Below are 10,428 nucleotides of genomic sequence, written 5' to 3' on the forward strand. Positions count from 1 at the left end.
TATTTGTTGAATTGAGAGCAGAGACACATTTTGAAAAGAATGAATATGACTCCATGTGTTTATAATGAATGTCGTGGTAAAATTGCAGCTATAAAGTCTGCATTTCTATGGATAATTCAATTATTTCAAACCATGAAAGTTTAATTATTCTTAAACTAGTCTTTGAGATAATGTTCAGGTCTTTGTCTTCTCTGCAGTCCCTTGACAAATTTATAGCTGTACAAAATGTGATTCTGCTTATTCTTCTGCAGCAAACCCACTGTTTACCCCATCTTTTATGAACTGAAATAGCTCATTTTTAATTGACTTATTCTTCCCATTTATTCAAACACGATGCTGTGGTCATGCTCTAAGTGTTTAATTCTTTCCGTTTCCTTCCTCTGCTGTTCTATTGATGTTAAAATGTGTTGGTCTCCTAATTACACACTTCTTGAAAACAGATTGTCATCTTGGCAGTGTTTCACTTCATACTTTCTGGTTTATTGAATGTTTTGTCTCTGCTTTGTGTGCAGTCTGAGAATCTACAGTGAAAGATCCAGCCGCACTATTAGAAAACAGGAGGGAATGTGAAAGAACCTCTGGAAATGGATAGTCAGTGAGTATAAACAATATTTCTGAATAAACTTCATCAAAATCAACAACTTTGCCTATTTTACATTTTCTTACTTTCTATTAAAATGCTACATAATGGGAGCACCGTAATTTTAGTTAGCTTCTCAATTGACATATGTGGAAGCCAATGCAGGATTATGGAGGCTGTTGTATGAATTCAGTTGATTAAAATATTAATTGTGCAAGCTCTGAATTAGTGGGGTGACATTGCTGGAATGATTGACTTAAACGTCCCCTCATGTGTTCATGTCATATGCAATAAATCAGAGACTAACACTGAAAAATGAAATAGGTCCATGTTCAGGTCCTGCCTTGTAAAGTTGTTGATTTACTGTATCAGCCACCACAACTTCCTGTCTATTTACTGTTGGCTACAGTTGAGGGAGGATGTGGATGAAGAAAACAGCAGAGAGAAGCCTTTGATTTGGTGGGAAAATCAAAGTGTGCTTTTCTAAACACCTACAGCATTGAGCCAGTCTGAAATAGATAGCCAGGTTCTGTGACAGTTGCCATTCTGCTGCACTATAATGACATGTACATTGAGGGTCTGAGTGGTTGTATGACACACCGGCACAGCCCTGTAGTGGGAGACATCACTTAACACAGAAGTACACACCACCGTGACTGGGAGCCCGCTGGCTGCACTGCCTGGACCCCTGTGGACGGTGTGTTAGCTTACCACCTGCTCTGCTGTATGCTTTGTGACAAATGTTGATAGATGTTACAAGTTTAAAGAGATAATTGATTCTTTAGGCCAGGGAATCCCCATATGTGGGTTCATTTACAAACGGCCTGTTTTTCATTTGCCAATTTGCCACCATTTATTGTAGCCTCTACTGGGTCTGGGTCTGGGTGTGTGTGTGTGTGTGTGTGTGTGTGTGTGTGTGTGTGTGTGTGTGTGTGTGTGTGTGTGTGTATTTCGCAAAATTGTGCAAGGAGTGTGGCCTGTCTTCAACCTTAAGGCTTATGAATTATTTTCATATTTACCTATCTCAACTAATCCAAAATTGTGTATGCAAATGACTGAACCCATTGTCATAAGCATTACAAGAAAGTGTTATGTTGTACACAAATATCACATACTCTAGATTAACTACTCTAGATTGACATTTTAGGAAAAGAGTTTGTTCAGTCAGAGTAAAAGTGTGAGTTGCTATTGTATCGTTTCATTAAAACCTTAGACCACAAAGAGATGACTGTGCTGTTTGTTGCATTCTCTTACACTCTGCAAGTCAGTAATTACTCTTTTACAAATATGCCCTGAATATATAAAAGCTTTAACAGGGAGGAACCATGTGGCCGGCCCAAAGCCCCTCTATAGGGGAGCAGTGTTGCAGTGAGCACCTGTTCAGTAGATGCAGGGAAGGAATGTAGACTGGGGAAGTTTCTTTCAGGGTGCCCCAGTTGCCAGTATAACACAGATGTTGTAGTGTTGCTCCAAAACCACAATCACAACATATGGTAATTGCACCAAAATTATTTTCTGGCCAGCTTTCTAACCAGGGGCTGATAAAATGGAGAAGTATGCTACCGATGCTCTGCGGAATGAACACCTGCCAAATCTAACTACATGAGATGTCAGTCCTGTGAATGAAGGGCCACCAGGTAAAGCCATTAGGACTTGTGATGGCCACAGCAATCTGAGAGGCCATGGGTAAATGAATCTACAGATGTTTCCCTCAACATTCTTCGCAAAGTTGATTGTTTGTGATCCTTCGTGTGCTTGACCTGAATATCCCCGAGCCAATTGGTGCGGTGGGAATTTTTAAAACACTGATACACGAGATAACACATTTACCTCTAAAACGGGATTACTTTATCAAAAATAATTTCACAGAATGCAGTTGGACAGATGTCCTTGTAGTGGGAGGGAAATATGTATATACAGTGTGTATATATATATATATATATATATGTGTGTGTGTGATGGACCGCCAAATGTTACAGCCAGTCATGTTTGAGTTTTAGTTTTAGATCTTCTTGCAAATTATAACAGTAATTTAAAATTCTTTAAAAGTTACTACAAACGATTACTGTGGTATAACTTCCACTTCAATTCCATTAAATCCCCACACACAAATTACACTTTGATTGAGAGTATGGACCCTGCAAAGATAAGGCTCTTGGTCCAGCTATTTAAATTGCAACCTGAGCATCTCCAAGAGATTATTATTAGGTGCTTATTTGTAGTTTTGTCAACAAAGCTAACTAATGATATGTTAACAAAAAATGCACATGGTGCTGTATTTCCATTCTATTACATGATTGAGGAAGCTTGTTTAAAGGTAAGATTTACACAGGGTTTAGGTGGTAAAATGTAAAATATATGTATATTTTATGCCAAGTAGAAGCAGGGTGACTTTAAGAGGTTTTTCTTCCTCAGCATCTCAATATCTTAAAATGTCTTGTGTCTGCCTTGTAGACCAAACTACTGAAATGCAAGAGAATGAGCCGCAAAATGATGAAAAAACTATGTGCTAACTAAATATGCTGTATATGACTATAACTAGTACTATACTGTACTATAACTGGTATTGTTCAGATGCCGCCAAAAGCTGACACGTAAAAAAAGTTTAATTATTTTGTATGATTATAAAAACATATATTATAAAACATTAAAACTAAAGAATATACAGCATTTCCTCATATATTGCTTGATCTATATAATGGTGCAAATAGATCTGGATGAGATCGTACTCACAAGTCAGTTACCTACCAGGAACGCATATCTTCAACAGTGGCTTCAATTTGAAACCATAGATATTTTCTTGCTAGACATGCCAATGTATTCCCTATGCTCTCTCATCGCAAACAAAATGTTGCTTCCCTGTCAAATTGACTCATTTCCTAGTGTTGTTGAGGCACATCTAAAACATAGTTAGGGTTTTGTGAAGCATTCAGCAATATCCAGGAGCAGCGTTTTATCTCACTCCAAGGCATGACTTACCAGTCACCCAGATATTCAATCACTGAGCTTTCTTAATTGTAAATGTTCAAATGTGGTTGTTTTGCTCTGGCTATTAGCTTTGCAGAGTGTGTGGAATGTGTTTCTGTTTCAGCACAGTTGAATTCAGCCATTATTCATCCATAGCCCAGAACCAGCCGATGGGGGTGGTTAGAAAATGAGCCCTGTTCTCTGTTTCTCAAGTGAGTGTTTTTAGTCTAGCCTAAACACACATGCACACGTTTTTATACACACATGCCCTCACACAAACCTACACACACTCACACATACTAACACACACAAATATAGACTACAAACTACAGAGCCATCCAAGAAACTTGGAACAAATTAGAAATCAGACTTATTCTCTTCTGAGTTTTTGGCTCCACCATCTGGTCTTCACTGACAGTCTCAGTACAACACTTGTACTCTTGTAGTCATAAAAACAGCTTGTACATTACATGCAACTCAAGCAAATGACATTCTCAATATACAATTCTACACTTTAGACTTTTGTCCTAGATTAAAGAAAATAAATAGTAAACTCAATTTGGCTTTCATTTGAATGATTAATAACCTGTTAATTGACTCAAATCTGGCCTTGTGACACCAAAAAAGGGTCCTTCTTTTGAGATCTTAGATGTAATAACCTGAATGACTATTGAATAAAATGCCATGAAAGGGTTAATTGCTAAATGCAACTTTGAAGCCAAATCAGGAATTATTCTAGAATATTGTTTAGACCTGCATCTAATGAGTCTGGCATAAATAAGAGAGTGATGTTTGTTTCTAATTTGCAATGAGGAGAAGAAAAGGAGTAGAGCTGTGGCTTTGCATGGTTGTCTTCAGAAGACTAAGTTTATTGATCGGTGGAAATGAGATTGGTGAGAGAGGTTTTTTGCTCCACAGGGGGTAGACTGGTAAAGGAAGGAGGGTGTCTCACTTAAAAAGATCTCATGTTATGGCAGGCTTTATTAAGACTCTTCATTTGCTTTTGAAGGCAGGCTGGGGGGATCGGTCCTGGCAGGTTACAAACATGTGTGTCTCCATTGCTTATTCTCCTACTGACATCCTTTGAAAAAGAATTCATGGCTTTGTGTGTATGTGTGCGTGCGTGCGTGCGTGTGCGTGTGTGTGTGTGTGTGTGTGTGTGTGTGTGTGTGTGTGTGTGTGTGTACGATTTACAGGTAGATGTCAATGTGTTTTTTCACCCTGCTTTGTATGAAAAGGGAATTCTTTTTAGGATTTACATAACTATTGCACCTACCTGTTGCTTAGAATAGTCACCAAATAGTGTTACTCTGAATTTGATTTCAGTGTAAAGTGTGTTACAATATCCTGTAGTCATTTGAGTACATTGAATAGAGTTGGACTGCGCGGGGATCTGTACATTAGGCTTGTCTGACAAAGCGTGAAAAAAGACGCTGGCTTAAAAGTGGGTTCATCTCATAACCTTCCTCTACCCCCTTGTCCCTCCATAATGATGGTATGGTGACCAAGTATTTGATCAGCTGACAGTCAGGCTTGTTTGTTTTGAGGAGCATTCAAGCACTTCTTCTACAACATATTCTTCCTCTCCCCACACCATGCTGCTGTTACTGCTGCTGAGAACTGGCTGAGTGGGTTGCCTTCCATTAGAGCAGCATTGGGGAACTAACCATGCAGAAAGCAGCAGGCTTAAGGAAAACTTGTTTCTCTTTTAAATGGATAGGCAGTAAACGCTCTCCCTAGTGATTGCTTCCTCCTGACAAAAAAGATATTTGATGCTTATATCAACTGGCTAGGCTCAGATGAAGTCCTTAATGGCTGGGTCTCTGCCATATACAGAGTTGAGTTTGTTCTTTTGGCAAAAGATAAATAAATGTGCAGACATTTGTTACATAGAAAATAACAATTCAACTGCCCTCAACCCCTTTAAAACTAATTGAAAGAAGCCTTTCATATGCAATGACCTATTTGATTTAGCTAATTTGAAATTGTATGTGCAGACACTGCAGCAAAACAGTAAAAAATATTTGGCCTCATCCTATAACTTCCTATATGTGACTGCCACTTTTAGAAAGGGTTCACAATATGGCCATTTCTTTCAGGATGTTTAGGGAACTTGTTTTTATCGTAAGTATGCAACTTACGAATGGTTGAGTTTGCACTTTAGCTACTCGAAGAAAATTAGTCTCCATGCTAAAAGAACTTTGAAACTGTAGGACACTTAATCTAACATGATTTCAAATGTAGAGTTTTTAAACATAAAAGTAACTGGCAATTTGTTAAGTAAAGCAACTAATCTATTATTTCCCTATTAAATGCACAGTTAAAAGGCTCTTTTGTCTAATTACATGTACACTGAAACAAGAGGATTATAATCAGTGCTAAGCTTTGTTGTTGATAACCCTGAGAGTAATGCCACGCCTTTGTAGGATGCGAGTGCTTAACTTAGATGCAAATCAAGAGATGATTATGTCAATGTCTCTAACCCTTTTTACTACCCTTGTTTATGGTAATACAACAGGGAGACACTTATTTAGAATAGTGCCATAGTCATGTAAAAAAATTGAAGTTTCTTTGCCTTAAAACATTTAAAATGCACATTATCCCAGGAGATTCTTTCCCAAATGAGTAAATAAATACCATTGTAAAGCAGTACAACCCTGCCCCCGATTTGAAGCAAATTCCCTATTAGGAGTGTAAATCTGCAAGGCTTTGTGGGTAATTAGCGAACATGCTCGGGAATGTTAGCAGGGCTTGGCAGGTGCGTTTGATCAGTGGTAAGAGGCAAAATCACTGTTGACAGAGAGAGATGGCAGGAGGATGGAGATAGGAGGGAAAGTGGGTGGGGGAGAGAGAAGTGTGAGAGCTGGGGGGGCAGGTTTTACTAAACCACACTTTTTTTTTTTTTTATTATTTCACCCAGGAAACACTGTACAAATACAAGGCTGTGCCTTTATATAAGATTATTTACTGTACAACTGACAGATATTACGTTTCTAAATTACAAATTGGGAACTGAAGCTTGTTGTAGTGTGATGTCCGGTTTGAATGTGAAAGACCACAAAGAAGCCAAATATGTTGTAGTGATCAACTAATGAGATGATGATGAAGCCCCATCTCATTTGAAAGTATAGGGCTTGGGTAAAATGGGTCTGACCTAAAATCAACTGGGCTTTAGAACATAAAGCTGTAGTCTTTTTTCATAATGAGACTTCTTGAAAGCCCTGTGAAAGCTACTAAAATACCCACAGTTAAATATTAATGATCACCTCACCATTTAATTTTGTCCTGACCTAAGATTATAGTTGTATTAAATTGCAACGGTGATGTGTATCAGATTAATACAATGCAAATAAAATGCACTTTAATGACTAATCCTAAATCGATCTTATGCTTCTGAATTATTAATATTATTGTGTGTGGGTTATGAGGACTAATTAGAGGGAGAGAGGGAGAGACACTAAAGCTAATTTGCAGATGCCAGAAGCATAGTTTATATATAATAGCTAATATTTGAAAGTCAAATTTAAGTTGAAAAGGCCTCTAATAACCGTTAATTAACTCTGGTTTTGTTTTTTCTTTTTACAAACTTGAATTGAGTACAATATTCACAGGGCTAGTGCTCTACACTTCTGACCACAAAGATTTATTTCAAAGCTTTTAATTATTCGTTTGATGTGGGTAGTCTCTGTAGATTAGATATTATTTTAAGATCCCTTTGTTCAAAAATTCATTTTTATTATCGCTGCATGAAATGCATGGCAATTCCCCACATAACTAACCATTGGTGCAATTTACATCTTCGATCGAGTTCATATTCCTGATAATTTATACAGACTATGCACCTCCCCTGTGATTGCTTGCAGGGTTTGACTCTTCCGCAGCTCCCTTGCATTTACAGAATCAGCTTGATACTGTTGAAAATGGAAAGTGAAACTTTAATGAACAGGACTTTTAATGAACAGGACTTGACTGTCACAATAATAAAGACTTTGAAACAACACCAAGGCCAGTTCAACAAGCACGCCGACAGCAGCAACAGTTTAGTGACATCAAACCAATTAAGACTGACGATAAATATTAACAGGAGTGGGTATTAACAGAACATGACCGGGAAAGCAGAGCTGTAAGCCTGTAAACAAGTGCTGGATGGCTGATCATTAAACTGTGTCACACAGTGCTGCACAGCATTGGAGAGACTTTCTTCAGAGCTTAATGAAGCAGAGTATTATATTGTAGACAGAATAGAAACTGGTCCATACTCTGGGTAGCATACACCTATTAAGTCACAATTTATAATAGCAGGTAAGCATTCGGTAGTCTAGATACATTATTTGGGATTTTCACACTATGAAGAAAGTATCAATATTTGCATTGATGTCCACAAGAAAACAAAATCAAAAGGTGAAATGGTTGCATAAACACGTGTCCTAGAAAACAAATTATCATTAAATTGCGGCAACATCCCAAAGAACATCACAATATCTCAGTACATTAAGCTTACAAAAGCAGCACTTTTTTTCATAAACTGTGTACATGTATGCACAGACACACACCTAAAAAAATCATATGATTTCAATCTCTACTTCGGTCAAGTACACAAAAACTCCTAAACTTGAATGTAGTGACAAAAATACATTAAAACACCAAATATAGAAACCACTCCTTTACAAACTCGGTGTAAAGTTTGAAAACTGTAAGCATTTTCCAGAGAAGGCAGGCCTAATAAAAGACATTATCAAGTTGCATTATGGGGGATAGGATCCAGTGTGAAATTGAAGCATAGAGAATAAGAGTTTTGCCTTTGCTGGATCAATTTTGATTTTGATTTTTTTACTCTCACAACAGAGTGAAAAAGAGAAAAAGCAAAAGAAAATCTGGTGAGGAGAAATGTCTTACTTCCAAATTGCATGTGCTTATCCAAATCTCTATAATATAAAACATACTGTGTTTATATAATACACTGTGAATGTGCTGACATCAAAGAATGTGTCCATCGAAAATGTAGGTTCACAATCACACACTCTACGGTCTATAAGTTGAGAATTAAAAGTATTTCTTGCCGTTATGTGTCCAGTAGGTTTGTCTGACTCACTGGGTTACAAATGATGAACGCATAGCCTTTAAGGAAAGCCCATGTCATACTCTAACCTCATCACAGGTACTGTGCAGTAGTGTTGTTTCCATTATTATGATTTGGCTTCAAAGAACAGTCGACTGCCTATATAACAGATAAGAGTCACAATAAGAATATGCCTGCATTTCAACAAAAGTTAAGCCCACTTCCTTCAACTATACAAAGGCTGAAAATGGGGAACTTTGAGTACTGGTGAATGTCACAGTTGCTAATAAATAGGCAGGATTAACGCATACCTTTTAATATTCGCGCTGCTTAATGGGCTGACAGTGTTGAATTATCTATAGGTCTCAGTGATTCAAAAAGAACCATCAAACCCAAACTTGAGAGCAGTGTCTTGTAATTGAATAATACATTACATGTGGCAATTATTTCTGTTAGAAGCAGACTGAGAAATCAATAACCAAGGGATCAAATCAAGGACTGTGAAGCTCTTGTTTCTATTCCCCTTGTGACCAATTACATCACCACAGTTTAAACACCTGCAGTGTCACAGCTCACTGTGACACTTTCTTGCACACTCTCTGTGTGTGTCTCTCTCTCTCTCTCACACACACACCTGAAGACTTTAAAAAGAAAGGTGCTTATATTAAGATCTCATTTTAATGTGTACTGATAGACTAACAACCGATTTTAAAATTCTTACATGTTGAAATTTCATCTAGAGGATTATTGCACTAATTGCACTATTGTGTGCTAAATGAGCAGCACATCAAGACATAATTGTAAATATGGAATGATGGGAGAGTAATGCATCTTTGTTGAGATAATATGCACTCATTGCACAGCCTGACCTGGAGTTATAAATTATGCACTAGTTTTTTGCTCCAGGCAGTATCCTCCCATGACATATGTGGTGCTGATTAAGAGAGAGTGAAATAGGCCTGTTTTAATGAACATCTACCATTTCACAAAGGCATAGCTCCAGTATAGCACACAGGTGACAATGCACCTCTGACCACCTCATTGTGTCTGTTGGTATTGGTGAATACAATTTGCTTTTATCTGAAATATTCACAGTTCCTAAAAAGGCTGATATCAGGTCTCATTAAATGTTGATGCTCTGGGTGAGTAAAGAGAATACTGGCTACATCAAAGGCCTTGTTATGTCCAGTGAATACTAACTAATCCTGAGCTTCTCTTCAGGAGCATCTTAAGCCTGTAAGACCAGCAGTGTCTAGTTCACTGCCGGGACCCTGCCTGGTCCTTACAGTTCCAACAGGAGACTATATCACAAGAAAAATGAGGGGGAAATGTAGATTGAGTGAAGATGATATTTTGCTGTAATTATCTGCTCTAGCATGTGCAGCCTTGTGTTTCATCTGCCCTTTGTGATGCTCGGTGCACTGACATGCTTCCTCTCATCTGAGAATGGATCATCAAAACTGAAACAGTCAATACTGCACAACACACATGGGCACATCGAAGCAATAATAGCCTGGAGTCAAAGGATACGTGTTCCATGGTTGATTGGTTATTGGTCCCATTTGTATTATTTTGTTTGTTAGAGTTAGAGTTAGAGAGAGAGAGAGACAGAGAGAGAGAGAGACAGAGAGAGAGAGAGAGAGAGAGAGAGAGAGAGCGAGAACAAGAAGAGAAGAGAGAGCGAGAGAGAAGAGAGAGCGAGAGAGAAGAGAGAGCGAGAGCGTACGTGCGTGCGTCAAGTCATTTGTTTTCAACTGTGATACATTTACTATTACTTATTTCTTTATCAATTACTTCCAAAATTGTCTTAAATTATCAATAA

The sequence above is a fragment of the Sander vitreus genome, chromosome 1 (genome assembly GCF_031162955.1).
Source record: "Sander vitreus isolate 19-12246 chromosome 1, sanVit1, whole genome shotgun sequence".
In the NCBI taxonomy this organism is placed as follows: domain Eukaryota; kingdom Metazoa; phylum Chordata; class Actinopteri; order Perciformes; family Percidae; genus Sander; species Sander vitreus.